The sequence below is a fragment of the Rhipicephalus microplus genome, unplaced genomic scaffold (genome assembly GCF_043290135.1).
Source record: "Rhipicephalus microplus isolate Deutch F79 unplaced genomic scaffold, USDA_Rmic scaffold_15, whole genome shotgun sequence".
In the NCBI taxonomy this organism is placed as follows: Eukaryota; Metazoa; Arthropoda; class Arachnida; order Ixodida; family Ixodidae; genus Rhipicephalus; species Rhipicephalus microplus.
In genome coordinates this window covers 6,509,123-6,528,263 of record NW_027464588.1, presented here as the reverse complement: position 1 = coordinate 6,528,263, position 19,141 = coordinate 6,509,123, and the positions used below count along the sequence as shown (strand labels likewise).

Below are 19,141 nucleotides of genomic sequence, written 5' to 3'. Positions count from 1 at the left end.
GCTCTGGTGATAGTGTCACGGGCGTATTCAGTCGGCGAATCGACAGCTGCCGGAAAGATGGCGTCGAAATTAGAGTTAGGTCACAGCCGATTAACAAATAGAATGGTGAAAACCCAGCGGTATCATGGCGTGAGGAGTTCTATGCAAGTGGAGCAACAGACAATGCAACGTCCCAGGCTATAGGTGGTCAGAGGAGAACGTACATGGAGAACATATCAGTTAAAGTCAGGTCGAATCGTTCGGTAAGCCCATTCGTTTGTTGCTGGTAGATCGTCGTAAATTTATGTTTGGTTTTGCAAGTGTGAAGCAGGTTGTAAAGAACTCGGGAGAAAAAATAGCGTCCGCGATCTGTGGGGAGTTGGCATGAAGCCCCATAATGAAGGATGACAATGCAAAGAAGGAAATCGGCAACATGTGTGACATAGCTGGTTCTCAAAGCCCGTGTGATGGCGTACCAGGTTGTATCATTCATTGCGACAGCTATTCATTTGTTTCTGGAGGTAGACTCAGGGGAAGGGCCTAGGAGGTCAAGGCCAACTCGAAAGAAGGGTTCAATAGGAAGATCAAGTGGCTTGAGGAGTCAGGCAGGATTCACAGGCGCTTCTTTTCGACGTTGGCGCTGATCGCATGCGACAACGTATCCGCGGACGGAGCGATAAATCCTGGGCCAGTAAAATTGATGCTGAACACGGTCGTAAGTCCGATATAGACCAAGGTGACGGGCGGCGGGGGCATCATGGAGCTGGGCGATAACACTCGAACGTAGGTGGGAAGGCACCACAAGGAGCGGTTCGCTCTCAATTGTGTTGACACTGTAGCTGTACAAGGTGCCTTCTTGAGGCAGAAACAGTAGAGTAGACGGATGGGGCGTCAGAGAGTTCCGCTCCTCAATAATGTCACGCAAGAAGGGATCTTGGCGCTGTTCATCACGGATGTTGCTCAAAGCAGAGAGAGAGATAGAGAGAGAGCACACATGGCGGTGCTTCATCGAAAGTCTCAGGGGGTCCAGTTGATGGCAGGACAAGCAGACAGGGTCATGGTGTAAACGATCAGATTTATAAGAAACTCAGCAGTCATACACTTGCGGCCGTAGTGCTCAGCGACCAAGACGCTCAGTGGGTTCCTTTAACGACGAGAGCCAGCAGAGGGCGTGGTGATCAGTTTTGACAGTGAAACAATGACCATGTGAATAGGGCCGAAATTTGCCAACCACCCAAACTAGAGCAAGGCTATCCCGTTCAGTGATCGAGTAGTTCCGCTAAGCCGCAGAGAGTAGACGGCTGGCCTATGCGATAATGTGGGTGCAGCCGCTTTGACGCTTGATCAAAACAGTACCGATTCCATGGCCGCTGACATCAGTGTGGACTTCTGTTGGGGCGGAAATGTCGAAATAAGCCAGAATAGGTTGTGTTGTGAGGAACGCGATGAGATTAGGGAGCGCCAAAGCCTGCGCAGTGCCCCAAAAGAAAGGAACGTTCTTCTTCAGCAAGTCCGTAAAGGTTGGGCCACTTCCGCAAAATTGTTTACAAAACGTCGGAAGCAGCAACATACGCCTGCAACATAGCTGTGGACTTCCTTAGTGCTGGTCGGGACGAGGAAGTTTTGCACAGCTCAAAATTTATGAGGATTAGGGCGTATGCCACAGGAGTCGACAAGATGGCCCAACATGGTTAGTTGCTCTCGTCGGAAGTGGCACTTCGTTGAGTTCAGTTGCAGTCCTGCATTAGGAAAAACAGAAAGGATGGAGGAAAGGTGGTCTAGGTGTGTTTCAAAGGTCGGAGAAAATACAATGACTTTATCGAGGTAACAGGCAAATTGACCACTTGAACCTGCGCAAGAGAGTGTCCATCATTTGCTCGAAGGTGGCTGGAGCATTGCATAATCCGAACGGCATAACCTTAAACTGGCAAAGACGATCAGGGGTTACAAATCCAGTCTTCGCGTGGTCCATGTCATCGACAGCAATTTGAGAGTACCCTGATAGAAGGTCGATGAAAGCAAAATACTTAGCGCCATGAAGGCAATTCAGGGAGTCGTCAATGCTCGGTAGTGGGTAGAAGTCTTTTTTTGTGATCCGGTTTAGATGTCGGTAGTCGACACAGAAACACCAAGATGGGTGAAGTTGTGGGCGCTGCGACGACTTCTAGCACCTTGAAAACGTCGGCACTTCCTAACGACGTCTTAGACTGTCGAACAGCCTTTAAATACAAGGAAGCTAAAGGCATTATCAGCGATGTCCTTCAGTACGTGCACAACCTAGTTGGCTTCGGTCATAGTGGTATCAACCTTACGGCAAAGGGTGAAGACATCTTGAATATAGACCAGGTAAGACTCCATGGATATCTGGAGACGGGTACCAAGTCCTTTCTTAGCGGCCTGCTTGCACCAGGCAGATTGGCCGAACAACTCACGCAACTTCGTCTTACACACATCCCAGCTGGTGAGCTCTTCCACGCTGTTGTTGAACCACGCTTGGCCGTACCTCTCAAGTGAAAGATAAGGTTTGCCAGCATCATCGTTGGGTTCCAACAATGATTATCACTCACGAGGTCGTAGAATTAAAGCCACTTATCGACGTCTTCGCCGTCAGTGTCCGAAAAGTTGGGTGAAGTGGTCACAATGACCACAGGTGAGGTGGGCGCCGTTGATGCGTTAGGCCTGGCTGTTGGCGCATCATTCCTGCAATAGTCATGTTAGAAGCGGCCACTTGGCGTCCGCTGCGAAGCTCCGTCATGTTTTGCTACCCAGAGCTTTCGCCAAAACGTTACGGGAGGGCACACAGAGAAACGAGGTTATCATCATCATCATCATCAGCCTGTCTACGTCCACTGCAGGACAAAGGCCTCTCTCATGTTCCGCCAGTTAACCCGGTCCTGTGCTTGCTGTTGCCAATTTACACCCGCAAATTTCTTAATCTCATCTGCCCACCTAACCTTCTGTCTCCCCTACCCCGCTTCCCTTCTCTGGGAATCCAGTTGGTGACCCTTAATGACCAGCGGTTATCCTGTCTACGTGCTACATGCCCGGCCCATGTCCATTTCCTCTTCTTTATTGCAGCTATGATATCCCTAACTCCCGTTTGTCCCCTAATCCACTCTGCTCTCTTCTTGTCTCTTAAGGTTACACCTACCATTTTTCTTTCCATTGCTCGCTGCGTCGTCCTCAATTTAAGTTGAACCCTCTTTGTGAGTCTCCAGGTTTCTGCTCCGTAGCTAAGTACCGGCAAGATACAGCTGTTATATACCTTCCTCTTGAGAGACAGTGGCAATCTACTTGTCATAATTTGAGAGTGCCTGCCGAATGTGCTCCACCCCATTCTTATTCTTCTAGTTACTTCAATCTCGTGGTTAGGCTCTGCGGTTATTACCTGCCCTAAGTAGACATAGTCTTTTACAACTTCAAGTGCACTATTACCTATTGCAAAGCGCTGCTCCTTTCCGAGGTTGTTGTACATTACTTTCGTTTTCTGCAGATTAATTTTAAGACCCACCTTTCTGCTCTCCTTGTCTAACTCCGTAATCATGAGTTGCAATTCGTCCCCTGAGTTACTCAGCAATGCAATGTCATCGGCGAAGCGCAGGTTACTGAGGTACTCTCCATTAACTCTTATCCCTAACTGTTCCCATTCTAGGCTTCTGAAAACGTCCTGTAAGCACGCGGTGAATAGCATTGGGGAGATTGTGTCCCCCTGCCTTACACCCTTCTTTATTGGTATTCTGTTGCTTTTTTTATGAAGCACTAAGGTAGCAGTTGATCCGCTGTAGATTTCTTCCAGAATGTTTATATATATTTCATCTACGCCCTGATTCCGCAGTGTCTGCATGACGGCTGATATTTCTACTGAATCAAACGCCTTCTCGTAATCTATGAAGGCTATGTATAGTGGTTGGTTATACTCTGAGCATTTCTCTATTACCTGATTGATAGTATGAATGTGGTCAATTGTTGAGTAGCCTGTTTTAAATCCTGCTTGTTCCTTTGGTTGATTGAATTCTAATGTTTTCTTTACTCTGCTAGCAATTACCTTTGTAAATAGCTTGTATACTACAGAGAGCAAGCTGATCGGCCTGTAATTCTTCAAGTCCTTGTCATCTCCTTTCTTATGTATTAAGATGATGTTAGCGTTCTTCCAAGACTCTGGTACTTTTCCCGTCAGGAGACACCTCGTAAATAGAGTGGCTAGTTTTTCTAACACAATCTGTCCTCCATCTTTCAGCAGATCTGATGTTACTTGATCCTCACCAGCAGCTTTGCCTCTGTGCATGCTCTCCAAAGCTTTTCTGACTTCTTCTATCATTACCGGTGGGGTGTCGTCTGGGTTACTGCTAGTTCTTATAGTATTAAGGTCGCGGTTGTCTCGGCTACTGTACAGATCTCTGTAAAACTCCTCCGCTATTTTAACTGTCCTATCCATATTGGTAGTTAATTTGCCTTCTTTGTCCCTTAGTGCATACATCCGCCTTTTGCCTATCCCAAGTTTCCTCTTCACTGCTTTGACGCTTCCTCCGTTTTTCAGAGCGTGCTCAATTCTCTCCATGTTATACCTTCTTACATCGCATACTTTACGTCTATTAATCAGCTTCGAAAGCTCTGCCAGTTCTATTTTGTCTGTTGTACTTGACACTTTCATGATTTGACGCTTCTTAATTAGGTTATTCGTTTCCTGGGAAAGCTTGCCGGTGTCCTGTCTAGCTACCCTGCCTCCAACTTCCACTGCACACTCCGTGATGATACTCGTCAGATGATCATTCATTGTATCTACGCTAAGGTTGGTTTCCTCGCTAAGAGCAGAGTACCTGTTCTGCAGTGACACTCTGAATTCCTGTACTTTCCCTTTCAGTGCTAGCTCATTGACTTGCTTCTTGCGTATCAGTTTCTGTCGTTCCTTCTTCAAGTCTAGGCGGATTCGAGCCCGTACCATTCTATGGTCACTGCATCTTACCTTGCCAACCACTTCCACATCCTGCACAACTCCTGGGTGTGCAGTCATTATAAAGTCTATTTCGTTCTTATTTACGCCATTAGGGCTCCTCCATGTCCACTTGCGGTTTTCTCGTTTTCGGTAGAAGGTATTCAAAATACGCAGATTATTGCGTTCTGCGAATTCTACTAGTAGCTCTCCTCTGGCGTTTCTAGTGCCGATGCCATAATCTCCTACTGCCTGGTCTCCAGCCTGCTTCTTCCCTACCTTTGCATTAAAGTCGCCCATTACTATAGTATACTGTGTTTTCACCTTACTCATTGCCGATTCCACGTCTTCATAGAAGCTTTCAACTGAAGCGTCATCATGGCTGGATGTAGGCGCGTAAGCCTGTACTACCTTCATTTTGTATCTTTTATTCAGTTTAATTACAATGCCTGCCACCCTTTCATTAATGCTATAGTAATCCTCTATGTTGCCAGCTATGTTTCTGTGAATTAGGAACCCTACTCCCAATTCTCTTCTGTCTGCCAAGCCCCGATAGCAAATGACGTGCCCATTCTGTAGCACAGTTGAAATATATTTTCACGACGCCAAGCGTAAGCCGAAATGGCAAACGAGAGCGTCCCCGCATCCCCGGATCCCGTTGTCTTTCTCGCTGTCTGTCTTGCTTCTTCAGTGTGATGTAGTCTTGAAACAATATGTTTGATAGAAAAACCTTTTCGACCTTGCCTCGAGGTCCTTGGTAATATGCCGACTTCAGTACACCTTGTCACTTCATGGTCGTCATGCAGAAGTAGCGACCAGTAACATGAGACTTAGAGTCGAGTCCTTTTCGCATGAGGACCATGCTTCCAGGCTGCACATCGATGATCTCTGATCGATGATGCTTATTAAAATTTCTAGCCATTGTATGGCTATATCGTTGGTTCTAATGTGCCACCATAAGTTGTTTCTTGAAGATATTATTGTCAACTTAACCCCGCTCTATATCAGGTGGCTGCCAACTTGATTTTCTGAAAGCCGGGAATAAGGCTTCAGGGTGATGGTGGGCTGGAAAGCATAATTTTATGCCTCTTTCTTTTCTGCCCATTGTCGAAGCTTAAGACTTGGGAAGGCTGGTCTGTTCTCAGCAAGAATTTTTTTACCGTTTTTGAGATAATTAGTGTTAACAGTGGAACTACCTAAGACTAGCTGGACGACGTTTCGATAGAGGGACTTCTGTTTGTGGTTGTTTCCATCTATCGGCTCCCATATAACGTCTTTGAAGATTTCCCGTTTCAGGTATGAAATTACTGCATTCGTATCTTCTATGCCTGCCTTAGCAGCAACATGGCGCGTGTACTCATTGACGACCACCAGAAATGCTTGCATTTTCTGCATGCCCTCATCTTCTTAATTTCAGAAAAGTCGAGATGCAGTACCTCGAGTGGTACCTCATAGTGCTTCGGCGTTATCATTCCATTTCCTCTTGGCCAAAACTTGGCTTTGAAGACCTGGAATTCGTGGAATGTTTTAATGTAATACCCGCCTTTATGTTCGTCAGCCTGAACCTTGCAGTTAGCTTCCTGTACGTTCTTCGAAATTCATCGCGCCCTCCGAATTTCGGACAATTATAGTAGAGCCTCATAATAGTTTCTACTTCGGTCACAGCTACATGTACTTTTTCGTTTCTAAATATAAATTTTCTAGTTCCTTCCCACAGCTTTGCCAAGTTAACCTGCTCCTCTGCAGTGTATTAGGGAATGTGTATTCTGCACATTGCATCCGCATCTTGGTGACTTTGTTCCGGACGATGAGCTACATCAAAAGTGTACTGTTGAGTTTCGCTCATCTAGCACGCAATTCTCCCCCTTGGCTGCGCGAGAAGCCGCCGATAGGTGAAGGCCAGGCTCTCGGTGAACATTTTAAATAAAACATCTCCCGTTCAAGTATGCTCTAAAATAACTCAAGGCCTTAACAACTCATAGTGCTTCTTTCTTTGTGTTGTAATAATTATTTGGGTTTAGGTAAACGTATATTAAAATGTCTGATCAACTGTAGTTGTCGAGTCACATCCTCCCTGTCACTTCTTTGGTAAAAAACAGCCCCAGTTCCATAGTGGGAAGCGTCGATTTAGAGTTTGATTGGTATTGTAAAATCTGGAAACGTCAATTCAGGGTCGCACGAAATGGTTGTAATTGGCTCAACAAAGATAATTTCACATCAATCCGTCCGCAAGAACGGAACACCTTTTGATGTCAAGGTTACGAGGCAATCGGTCTTCTTGGCCTAGTCTTTTATAAATGCTCGGAAGTGCCCTGCGAGTCCTATACACACGCCAAGTGAACGAACGTCATAGAGCTTCGCAACAGACCTGATTCGCTGCACGCTTTATTCTTTGGTACTTTTCGTTTCGTCATCTACTCTCTGTTTGGCGCCTGCCAGGAAATACTACCGTGTGACTAAAGAACTCACTTTTCTTCGCATTGATTTTTAGTCTTGCATCACTGAGTGCTTGCAACACTGCTGAAATGTGAGGTATGTGGTCGTCTCTAGTCCTTGAATACACTAGGGTATTTTCAACGTACAAATTGCAAAACTTTCCATTAAAGTCTCTGGGTACACTGTTCATCATTTCCTAAAACAATGCAGTGCAGTTCTTCTATCCAAACGGAAGTCGGTTGTGTGCGCACACGTCAAATGGTGTTACAAAAACCGTGAACTTTTTCGTGTATTCCATCAACCGTACTTGCCGGTATCCTTTACACAAATCTATTCTACAGGACTAGTCGCATCCGTCTGTTTCATCGATGATCTCGTCTATTTTTTTGCATCTGAAATGGAAACTGGTCGGTCTGCCGGTTGATGAGTCTGCAATCCGCGCATAAGTCAAGTGATTGATCTTATCTACGCACGATCGTAATCGTTGAAGCAAGCGAAGATGTGGGTGGTCTGATGATGCCCGCGTCCAGCAAACTCCGAAGTTCTTGCCTTAACAGAGATTTCATTTTATGGCTCACAGTATATTTTTTTTCTTTCTACGCTTTCGACGCGCAGTACGATACTGTCACACAGTCTTTCAAGTTGCTCAAGTCATGTGGTTTTCGCCGCAGCACGTAGTTCCTCAAAATACGTTTTTGGCCTTCGAGAAGCGAGTGTTGGGTATTCAAAGAAAAAGACAAACATTTTGGAGGCATTCTAATATGCCCCAATTTTGTTTTATTGCGTTATATAGTGCTGCGAAATGTCACCACTGGCCGAAACCATATTTCCCAGGCTCATTGACCAAGTCATTAGCGCCAGCTAATAGACCAGACGCCACTGAGGGTACATAGAAGCAGCGCTCGTTAATCGTGGTACAAAGTCCTCAGACGTAGGACGAAGTCTGGAGACTAAGTAGGCGCCTAGTGGGCGCCTAGTGGGACACTAGGTGTCCTATTTAGGCGTGCTAGCCGGCGCCTATCAATTTAGCGCGCTAAGTGAACGAACGCGTCGCCGGTTCTCTGAGTAGGCCTCTCTTGCTTGGGAATGCTTGAAAGGGGAGCCATGCGGCGAAGCGGAATGATTTGTTTTCTTAGATTTTATACTAAATAAAAATGAAAATGTGCTAAACAAAAGTGTCAGAACTAAAGAATTAGCTCTCTTTATTACCTGTCCTACGTTTCTTACTACGAAACTTCACATGCAGGTTGTAAAGCAAGATTGGGGAAAGCAAGAAGTTCCTGTCGCTCATTTTTATCCTTCTCTGCTGCCAGTGTAGTTAAACGGCTGAGAAAATAAATGACAGAGAAGTGATAGATGTCCATGTTGGGCCTTTTATTGGTATTTTGTTGTATTTAGTGCAAGGGAAACGGTAGAAAGGGTGCCTGTATCTGAATTTGTCAATTTTAACCGTGCTGGGGTGTTGCGTGTTTCAGTGTGGCTACCCGCCACATGCAAGGAAAAACTTTGTTTGTGTGTGTCATAAATCGCTGGCCTTCGATACGAGTTAAATATTGAGTGAGATAGGTTCTATTATTCTGAACATGAAGTACTAACAAAATGAAGATTTAGGTTGGTTAGTTATATTTCATTTTTAAACAGCAAAAAGCTGAGAAGCCAACTCTCTGTTTTGTTGAGTACTTGACGCTCACGATTAAACTAATCCATCTCACTCATTATATAACTCTTATTGAAGGCTAGTGATTTGGGACCACACAAAAGTAAAGTTTTTTTGTGAGTGCGGCACAGGTAACGTCACACTTGCGCTCTTGCCGTTAAGTTTTTGACGTTTATTTGTCATGTGAGCCATGTCAAATGAAAGTATAGTGTTCAACAAACACACACACACAACACACACACACACTATATATATATATACCTTCACCTTCGAGATAAAGAACAAGTCAGGACTAAGAGCTGGTTGCTCCTCGATAAGAAATGGCTCGTCCGCTTCAGTGATTTCATCGTCGCTGAAACATCTTGTGCTGCACGAAGCAAAATTGGCCGTGGCCCTACTGTACTTATGTGAGAGCGGAGCGCCACCGCCAAGACGAACTCACTGCTTTCACAGGTGAGAGCAACTGAGCTGACGGGATGAAGTTGGGTCGGTGGGGCCTTTGAGCTAGGAAAAATACTCTGTGCTCTTTGCAGTGGCTTTCTGTGGTTAAGTTTTTTACAGAAAACCCGCCATTGCTTTCCGTCTAGCTAGTAATATTTTTGCAAATGCCTCGTATCGGTAGTGTCATCTGCAGACTATATGCTATAAGCACGTAATTCAGAATTGTGGCGCATTGCCCGAACACTTTTATACTGCAGCCGACTGAGTAGGTTCATATTGTTATTCAAGAAATGGCTGCTTTGACAGCAGCGGAGTGCGCCTTGCTTTAAATGCTGAATAACCTCACAAATTAGGATAAATGGGCAGCTGTCAGCAACATATCGAAGGCGCGCAAACGTTATGCAACATTTGTCAAGGCTCAGAAGCCTATTTAAAAAAAAGAGAGCAAGTGGACGATACCAAAGTTTTGCCTTGCGTCTATCAAGAAAAAAGTAGTTGGTGCGTGGCATGCATTTAAACAATCATTTTTATCGAGTCCGTACTAAGCCTACAACTGCTGCAGAAAAACAGATAATATGAAAAAAACTCTCCTGAGAAGCATCACATATGTAAAAATATCTGTTTCAAGTACTCAGCGTCTTCTCTTATTATTATTCGAATTATTGCTTGGTCTGACACTTAACTCAACGTAAGTACATACGAGTAAGTATTTACCGTGTGTAGCTTTTATGCAAACACGGAGTTCACTTCCTTTGGAAATTCCGGGTAATCAATCTTCACCAAGAACGTCACTGCCACAAAAATGGGGAAAGCGGCACGTCAAGAGTCTTATTTCCGTAATATGAAAACGTGCGTGAAGATCAGCAGCAGTACTAATTAAAAACAACTTAGAAATTGCATCAAATTCAGCAAAAGTATAGCTTGCTGATTACTGTTTCCAATGCAGATTAAGTATGCTTACCGAACTGGCGCATGCAACCTGACACATTAGGTGATGCGTTCTTTACAGCATATAATAGAGGATGTAGAAAGTGTGCAAGTGTTTGTATGGAGACAACTCATATCACGTCGACGGAGTTTGTTTTTTTGAAAACTGTTTTCCAGTAGTGCTGTCATGGTCTCTGTGTGCCGTGCGTTTTATAGAATGAAAGTGATCCCCATTTCAAAGTCCATTACCCTTGAACAATGCCACACACTTACACTTGAAAACAAAGGAGTTTTGATGAAAAGAGTGATCATGATAAAGGCCCAAGGCAAAGTAGCTTTCACGTACAGGTATAGTTCGTCCTCAGAAGCATACATCATAATCATAGTAAATAACAACACAAAAAACCACACCTGCTCGCTGTGCAACTTTATAGATACGTCAGTAATTACTGCAATATTCATAGCCTGGTATGCTACAGCGCACGCCGAAAAAAAGTATTCGTGTGCGTGATCTCTTGCTGGTCTAAACCTGGAAGCATATGCTTTCTTAATGCGAACAATATTTCACTGTTTCAAGGCTTTTAGCGTGTAACAACAGAGACAATTGCAAAACGATGTTACATATGTTCCCGTGTACACCCGCTGTTTCAGCCATAAAGTTGCTACTATATTAATTATTAAGTTTTGCTACTATATTAATGCATCAAATAGCTCAAATAGGAACGCTACTAAGGTTCTATGGCATTATTTTTAATGTGCACATTTGGACACGATCCACTCTAATTCCAGCCGGTGTGCGTTCCTGCAATTACATACTTCATTCATGGCACCTACACAACAGGTATGCAGTTCAGACTATGGAATGTGCATGAGGAGCTTACAGAATAGAAAGTTTATTCCCGAGTGCAAAAAAGGCGCTATGGCACATTGTTCGAGTGCTATCTCGTACTGAACCAGTGTTGTTACACAGACACGGTACTGGGTCTTACACGGTCGATGAAACGCTTCCGCGTTTTCGCGATGTCTACAACAGCTGCTACGATACTCCATTATGGACTAAAAATACAGGCTGGCTGTTAAGCTGAAGCGACCAGATTTCTTCCGCTTGTTCTTTTTTATGGCGTTGCTGTATTGGGAAAACAAGATTCGGAGAGGCTGAACCAAGGCGTAGGCGCGCAGAACGTGGATTTTCAAGAGCCTGAGACACCCGCGAAAACATATAGAGGTTGCTGAACTCTAGAAATATTTCAGATGTTTTACGGCCGCAACTTGCACTTAGAAATGAATTCATTTCAAGGTGATTGTGTACGCACCGAATGGCCTTAGCGAACGTTTCGTAACAGTGTTTTGAAAACATCGCATTCCAGAGAAACAAGAACTGCGGATATCTGTTAGCCACATTTTGCGTCACTAAGGAGGACTGAAAGTGACATTCTATACAGGACACTTGCATTCCAAAAAAAGAAACACTAAAAAAATATACAGGATGCATTCAACTTTTCTAGCATCTTTAAACATTGCAAAGCGTCTAAGTACAGCACTGGGTATAAGGGGTGTGGTATCGAACCAAAAACAAGGTGCAGCGCAAAAGTCTAGGCGCCGGTTCAATTTAACTGAACTTTATTTAGTCGCCTAGTAGAGTAAAACTTTATGACACGCTGACACGCTCACGGTTTTTCATGCGTTGTGATGCTTTGTTTGAGTGTTCACAAACTACGACGTCAGAGTTTTCTTCTCGTAGAAAATGTCAAGTGCCCGTGCGTAAATGACAGTTCGTGATTGATGTTTTTTGAGAACAGTTCTGTTGAAGACAAGTGTTTTGTCATGTATTTATTGGCCATTATGTTTACGGTGCACAACGAAGATTACCAGAGCAAAGAAATGCAAAAGCTGGCCAGTAAATTACTGCTTGCTTGTTCTCTGTTCCCCAATCAAGGCAAACCCGACAACAAACAGTCCTTGCGAGATGCGTCGTATTGCGTATCGTCTAATTCAATCTGCAGTACACACAAAATATGATTGATTGATTGATATGTGGAGTTTAACGTCCCAAAGCCACCACATGATTATGAGAGATGCCGTAGTGGAGGACTCCGGAAATTTAGACTACCTGCGCACAAATCTTAGCACACGGGACACAAAATATGGTAAGCTCAGAGTGCAGTTGATTGAGTTTACGACTGAGATTTCAATAAATGAAAAGGGCAGATATATCAAGCAACATTAACACAACCATCTATTACATCACACAGTAGATTGTTGCTGAATACCACCAAGTAACAAACGAATGCCTCTTCACTGGCACTTCCTCAGACTATTCAAGATATTGGGATGGAACACCAGGACAGCAATGAAACATGACCCTTGAAATGCGTAGAAGTTTGAGTTGTTTTCGGTGAGTCCGTGAGCAAAAGAGTCCACTTCTCAGAGACTGAGCGCTTCATAGGAGCGAAAATGAATTATTAAAATATACGTTTAATATCTCGAAAAAGTCTTTCGAGCTCGTGAGTTCTGGGTCACCCTAGCTGGGAGGGTCCCTCATTGCCGGAATCTTCAGGCCATGGTCCCTTTTCTGGCGACGAGTGGCATTTCAATGCCACTCGTGTTGTCACACGCGTCATGAGACCACTCGTGCCAGTGCGCATCGCACGCCGTATGTCGGGCTCTTGTATCCGTGAAGAGTCGGGTAGGTTCAATGTGGCAAGATACCGTGCGTGTACGTGTTACATTCAAGTCTCCGAAATGCTGAGATTTCATCTTTAGTCAGCTTGGTGTGAGGTAGCGGGAACATCCTGCTGGCTAGGTGATGCCTATCAGTGCAGTCGAGGGTATTACATAGTAGATGGTTGATATTTCCTGCAGCACCACATACTTCACACGCCGCGCAGTCTGCCTTCGTGAGTGAAACCGATAACCAAATCCAAGAAAGAGGAGAAGAATTTCCTCGACGCAGTCAAGAAGGAAGCTGGAGTTGCAGTGAATGCAGTCTCGTCATCTTACGGGTGGCGTGTTCAACTGCGTTAGGCAGAGATGACGTCCAGCCATCGAAAATGACAGGCAACGTCTGTCCTTAAGAAATGGAATCGGGATGGCATGCATTTCATCATGGTATGGGCGAGCCACCTTATCTGCAGAATCAATGCCACTGGTTTCGCGCTGCCCAGACAAAATCTCAAAAATGCAACTTTGTCGACTTTCTGATGTCACAATTGAACATTTACTCGTTGGTATTGCGCCTGTGAAACAAACTTCTGTTCATTATATTATATAAGTCATAAAGAATGTACATACATACATTCATACATACATACATACATACATACATACATACATACATACATACATACATACATACATACATACATACATACATACATACATACATACATACTGTGTCTTCTCACGGATAGTCAGAATTCCTCAGAACAACAGTATGTGCTTCGGATTGAAACAGAACACAGTATATCTATGGTGTCCCTCTGCACAACCTTTTTGCCGGGATAGCACAAAGACTTGTAACAACATCCCACACGTACAAAGACGCCATATTGTGATTTGAAGCTTACTCTAATAACCCCCATGGCTATGCGCAGAAGCCTCAGGTGTTTCCTGATTTAAAAACCGCAAATTCTACTGTTTCCAGTTTAGAAGTGAACTTTTACGCTGTTTTGCTCTTGCCGATGTATAAAACCCTAAAGCCGGGATTATTACAGCCCTCTCTTTGCTTTTTTTCACGTTTATGAGTTTGAAGGGTTTGTGCCTGTAAAAATGCAAAACCCACAAATCATTCGCTCTGTCCATAACTAGAACGTTATCATCACAGGGCATTATTATTCAGCCCTGAAAAGCCAACACGCAACTGCTTGCCTAATAAGAACAAATAGGCGTTGATCTTAAGCTGGGATCATTGATACGTCAATTAAGCCTGCTTGGTGAGGGATTACGGCAATAATTGGGAGAGTAGAAACGTTCATTTGCATATACTGATAAACCTGCGCGTTTTGCGCAGGCCTGGTAGTTTTTCATGCCAATGCCAATATTTTGTACTTTCTTCGCTCTATTTCTTGTGCTTTAACGACACCGTAGCTAATGAGAAGGACCAGGCTTAGACAAAGAAAAGAGGAAGGGGGGGAGATGATCAACGATATCGCCACTTTGATTCATGCCGGCAGCCATGGGAAACGAGTGCAAAGTTATTAGCGTAGTATTTTTATTATTTCCATTTTTTTGCCTCAGAGTGGCTAGTAGTGCACCAATCTAATTTCAATGCAGTCATCACGTTTTAAATCCTCAATTCGTTTCTGCCACTCACGATCAATATAAGCTTCTTTTGCTTCTAGTTGCGTCTAGTTTACCTTGAACTGAACTAGGTTATTTTACTGTTTTTATTTTTACTACAGTCTTTTATTTTTTTCTCTAAAATGCCTTACTTTTTACTTTTTTTAAGTAGCATTGGTATTTTTTTACCCTTTTAAAGCTGCTTGATGAATTTTTACACCAGTAAGCATTTTCGTGCAACAAAACGTCTAGGTTTTTATATCTTTGCTAACTACTAAAAACAATCTGCCTGCAGAAAACTTCAAACTTAGTTTTATAATTCGAAAGTTCATATATACTGATAATGTGAATGTATGCAGGAGGGGTAAGCCAGGGCTAATAAAAATGCGAAATCATGGCATAAACGAGACCCACAACAATATTATGTGGTATAATCACGCCCCAGAACCATGATATCAATATGAAAGACGTCGTAGTGGAGGGATATGGAAATTTTGACTATCTGGTGTTCTTTAACGTCCACTACACCGCAGAGCATGTGGTCCTCTACCATTCCACTTCCATCAAAACGCGACCCTTGCGGCCAACATAGAACTCGCGACGTTCCGGTCAGCAGCCGAGCGCCGACTATTTACTACGAGAAATATTGCTACAAAATATCTATTTGGGGATATTTCAGAATTGCACTACCACTGATATTGGTACTTGTACGTGGTATCGCATCTTCACCCAACGAAAGGAAGTGGCCTGGCTACTTTTTAATATTTGTCTTAACTATTGTCTCTCTGTCTTGAATGTATTGACTAGTCTTTTCGTAATAAAAATAGCCACAGGAAAAATTTACGCTCAAGTTTTCTCCTGCACTGAACTGTTTAGCATGCCATAATGTCAGTAAAACGAAATATAGGTGAGGAATAATGTTGTTTTAGGTAGTTGAACATTTTCTTTGTAGTGTCTAACAAAGTGGGTGTTCGAGCCAGTCAGTACTCCATGATCAACTACTTGCAGGGAACATTCTTGAAAACCAACGAGACAGACTCGTACAGACACCCCTCTATGTCTGTTTGGTAAGTTGTCTAAGAAATTTGGTGGAAAAAGTAGACTAATTGGTCAATGTAGAGGGCCACATTCAAAGGGGAGACAGCCACGTACTAGATACGAAATGTAGAGATATGTCGAATAAAAATAAAAAGGTTTATAAAAATGATATCACATACTGAAGTCAGGAAAATTAATACCGACAAAATCCCAATAGATGAAAGAAGAGAAAAATTGCTGTTGCGCTTATAGAAGCATCCTGGTGTTTTTTATCTGCTTTCTGTGCTTTAAATGTGAAACTAGATTTTTTTAACCGATGAATACTTCATCGGCTTTCTCCAATATTTGTTTTTCTGTTCAAAGGGCTAACTACAGCATAGGCTATTCTTGCTGAAAACGAATGAATCTCCAAATACTTACACAGCCATTTCATTTTCAGGGTTATTGGGAACACTATTTTTTTAACTAATTTTATTCGATGAATGCTTCCTTAAGGAGAAAAACAGAAAAAATCTTTTTTTATCGTTTACAGAGCAACAAACTCGATCATGCCACGTTTATAGCTTGAAGCTGGAATAAACAAAAACACACTTCGAATGAGATATGACTAACGTTGACCTACTATAAATACTAATAATAAATCCACGCACCTCAGCTCTTCCGACTCACGGTGCTTTCTGAAAAAAGATGCAATGTTGAAACATAAACATGCATGATTGACTGTATACTTTTGGGTACGTGTGAACAGCTGGTGGTGATATGCTGTATTTTTGGAGGAAGCGTGTTTTAAATTTATCCAATGCTTCCTGAATGATACACTGAAACAAAAAATAAACTGAATAAAGTACCGTATTGTCAATATTACTACGCACGCCATAACAAACGAATGGCAGTCCGAAATGCGAGTGGAAGGGTTAATTTTTTTCCGACTCCTTTCAAGCGAAACACGTGAGACACGACGATGGCTGTCATACTTCAACAGTACCCTGTATGCTTTCCTAGAACGAGATGAGACGAGGCGGTGTATTTGCTCTAGCAAGCTGTCTGCAGCATCTGTTGCCGCTAGGCTGAGTGTCCGAAAGCTAAAGCGAAGACTGGGCAGCCGTCAGGTGTCCTGCAAACAAGTAGTAAATACTCCTTGTTTCCAGTGATGAAATATAACTGAGAAACGGATATACTACCCACGCCTCGATGCTCTCTGAGGCATGTAAACATTCAAGCCGATAGAGAAAGTCTTACGTTGGTACGTCGATAGAATAAATCGTCACTACATTTGCCGGTTCATTGCCTGGGCAAGTCTATTTTCAACATTTTTGGGGAGATCCCTTTTATGCTTACACTAGATGGTAGTTTTGGCATAAAATTCAATGGGGGCGAAATGCGGACCCATATGCGAAGCCGTTCTGCCCCTCGTTGACCAATGTGGGCATCCCGGTAGGGGCGAAACATATTTCGAAAAGTCTGACCATGTGATCACGTACACAAAGTAAACTATACAGTGAGCAAAATAAGCGCAAAGTAGGCATAAAAACATTGCCCGTTAGCAAGCTACTCGAAGAAACAACACATAAATAAAGTTTACTAAAACACTGTTCTAGAAAGCGTGCAAACTCATAATGAATGACCTTTGATTTGAGCTTCTGGCATGCATAAACAGAATGAAAATCTTATGGCGCGAAAAAAAGAAAGATAATGTTCAAATATGTTATAATCTCTCAACGTCTTCATTGATGAAAATCTCATTCAAAGAAAACATTCTTCTGCATACCTCTAATGGAAATATTTCCTTGAATCAGGTCTTTTGAGACGTGAAAAAAGCAGCCATAACGTGTTCTCTTTAGTCACCTATACCATTTTGACTTGAAGATTCGTATTTCGGTAGTCAAATGCACCTTTTTTAGTAAAGGATTTGACTCTTGAGTTGTAAAGGTGTCAATTGTTCTCGTTTTTGCATCGCGTTACTTTTTAATTTTAAGGTGTCAACAACAGCGTCTTCGTATGGATATTTTGCTAAATTTGAACCAATGAGATACAACTTTCTGGTATGTTTATTCGTGTGTCGTCTGTTTTAGAGGCTTTCATATCCTCATTTTGCGCCAAAAATCTGAGAGATATGGAGTTCTTTTCTTTGTCAAGTACGGTTGGGGCATTTTGGCCGTAACCCTCTGAAGCTTCTTGATTGAATTTCTTTGCGAGTGCGTGCAATACTAGTAGCTATTTAAGTAGTCTGCCACGTTTGTTGCCTTTTTTCGTCAAGGCTCGAGGAACATTGAGGAACATAAGCCCCTTTGTCGAAACGACGGAATCAACACACAACTGCTTGTTTACGCATTCGCTTTATCCACTACATGAGAACATTTACGATTAATCAGCGTGGCCTGCTTCGAGCTTTGTACAACGCAGTGAAATGCATGACGGCCGTTCAGCTAACACAAGTAACGACTTTTCTGAGGTCATTGGGTGAATTACCACAATATCTACAGTGTTCCAGCCATCGCCACGTCCAGCCATCGAAAATTATAGGCAACGTCTGTCCTTAAGAAATGGAATCGGGATGGCATGCATTTATTCATGTTATGGACGAGCCACCTTATCTGCAGAATCAATGCCACTGGTTTCGCGCTGCCCAGACAAAATTTCAAAAATGCAACTTTGTCGACTTTCTGACAACTAGGTAAGGAATAATGTTGTTTTAGGTAGTTGAACATTTTCTTTGTAGTGTCTAACAAAGTGGGTGTTCGAGCCAGTCAGTACTCCATGATCAACTACTTGCAGAGAACATTCTTGAAAACCAACGAGACATACTCGTACAGACACCCCTCTATGTCTGTTTGGTAAGTTGTCTAAGAAATTTGGTGGAAGAAGTAAACACATGCGGTATAATTTACTTCAATTCGAACGTATATACAACAAAACCAGAAGAGATACATCGTACAAATTCACCGGGAAGCACACAACTAGCTCGCAAAGATATAACTGAAAGCTTAAATTATTGAAAAATTAGGTAGCTCATCTGTAAGCAGATAAGAGTCCAACATTAGCAAAGCAATAGCTGAACTTTAAAAAATTTGCGAGCGTTGATATAAGTCACTTCCGTTTTTATCATCAAAAAACCGCTCCAGCAGTTGCAGACACTGGAATTCATTACGCGTAATAGATGTACCAGTTTTTCCTGACACCTCAAATAAGACAAAAACCCGCCCTTAAATTTTATCAATATATTGTAAGGATCAACTAGCATATTTTCATTGCAATAACTTTTCTGCTTTCATTAAAATGAATTAGGCTCGAGAGAATACATGATGCAAATAAAACAAAAAAATGGTTTCCTTTTTTGAGCTTTGCATTGCGCTGTTAATATATTAGATGCGATGGCCTACTTTATGAAGCAGCTTACACAGTCGAGTTTTTATTCCAAGCGAATTATGTGCATTATTTGTTGTTAAACCAACTAT

The 19,141-nt window shown here is 42.8% G+C and overlaps 1 protein-coding gene across 1 annotated transcript in view; it reads left to right on the top strand.

The window, feature by feature from the left end:
- The window catches only part of LOC142784741 (glutamate receptor ionotropic, kainate 3-like), a 54,711-nt gene that overhangs the window by 26,572 nt on the left and 8,998 nt on the right, over positions 1 to 19,141 (top strand). The gene's annotated exons all lie outside the window — the stretch shown is intronic.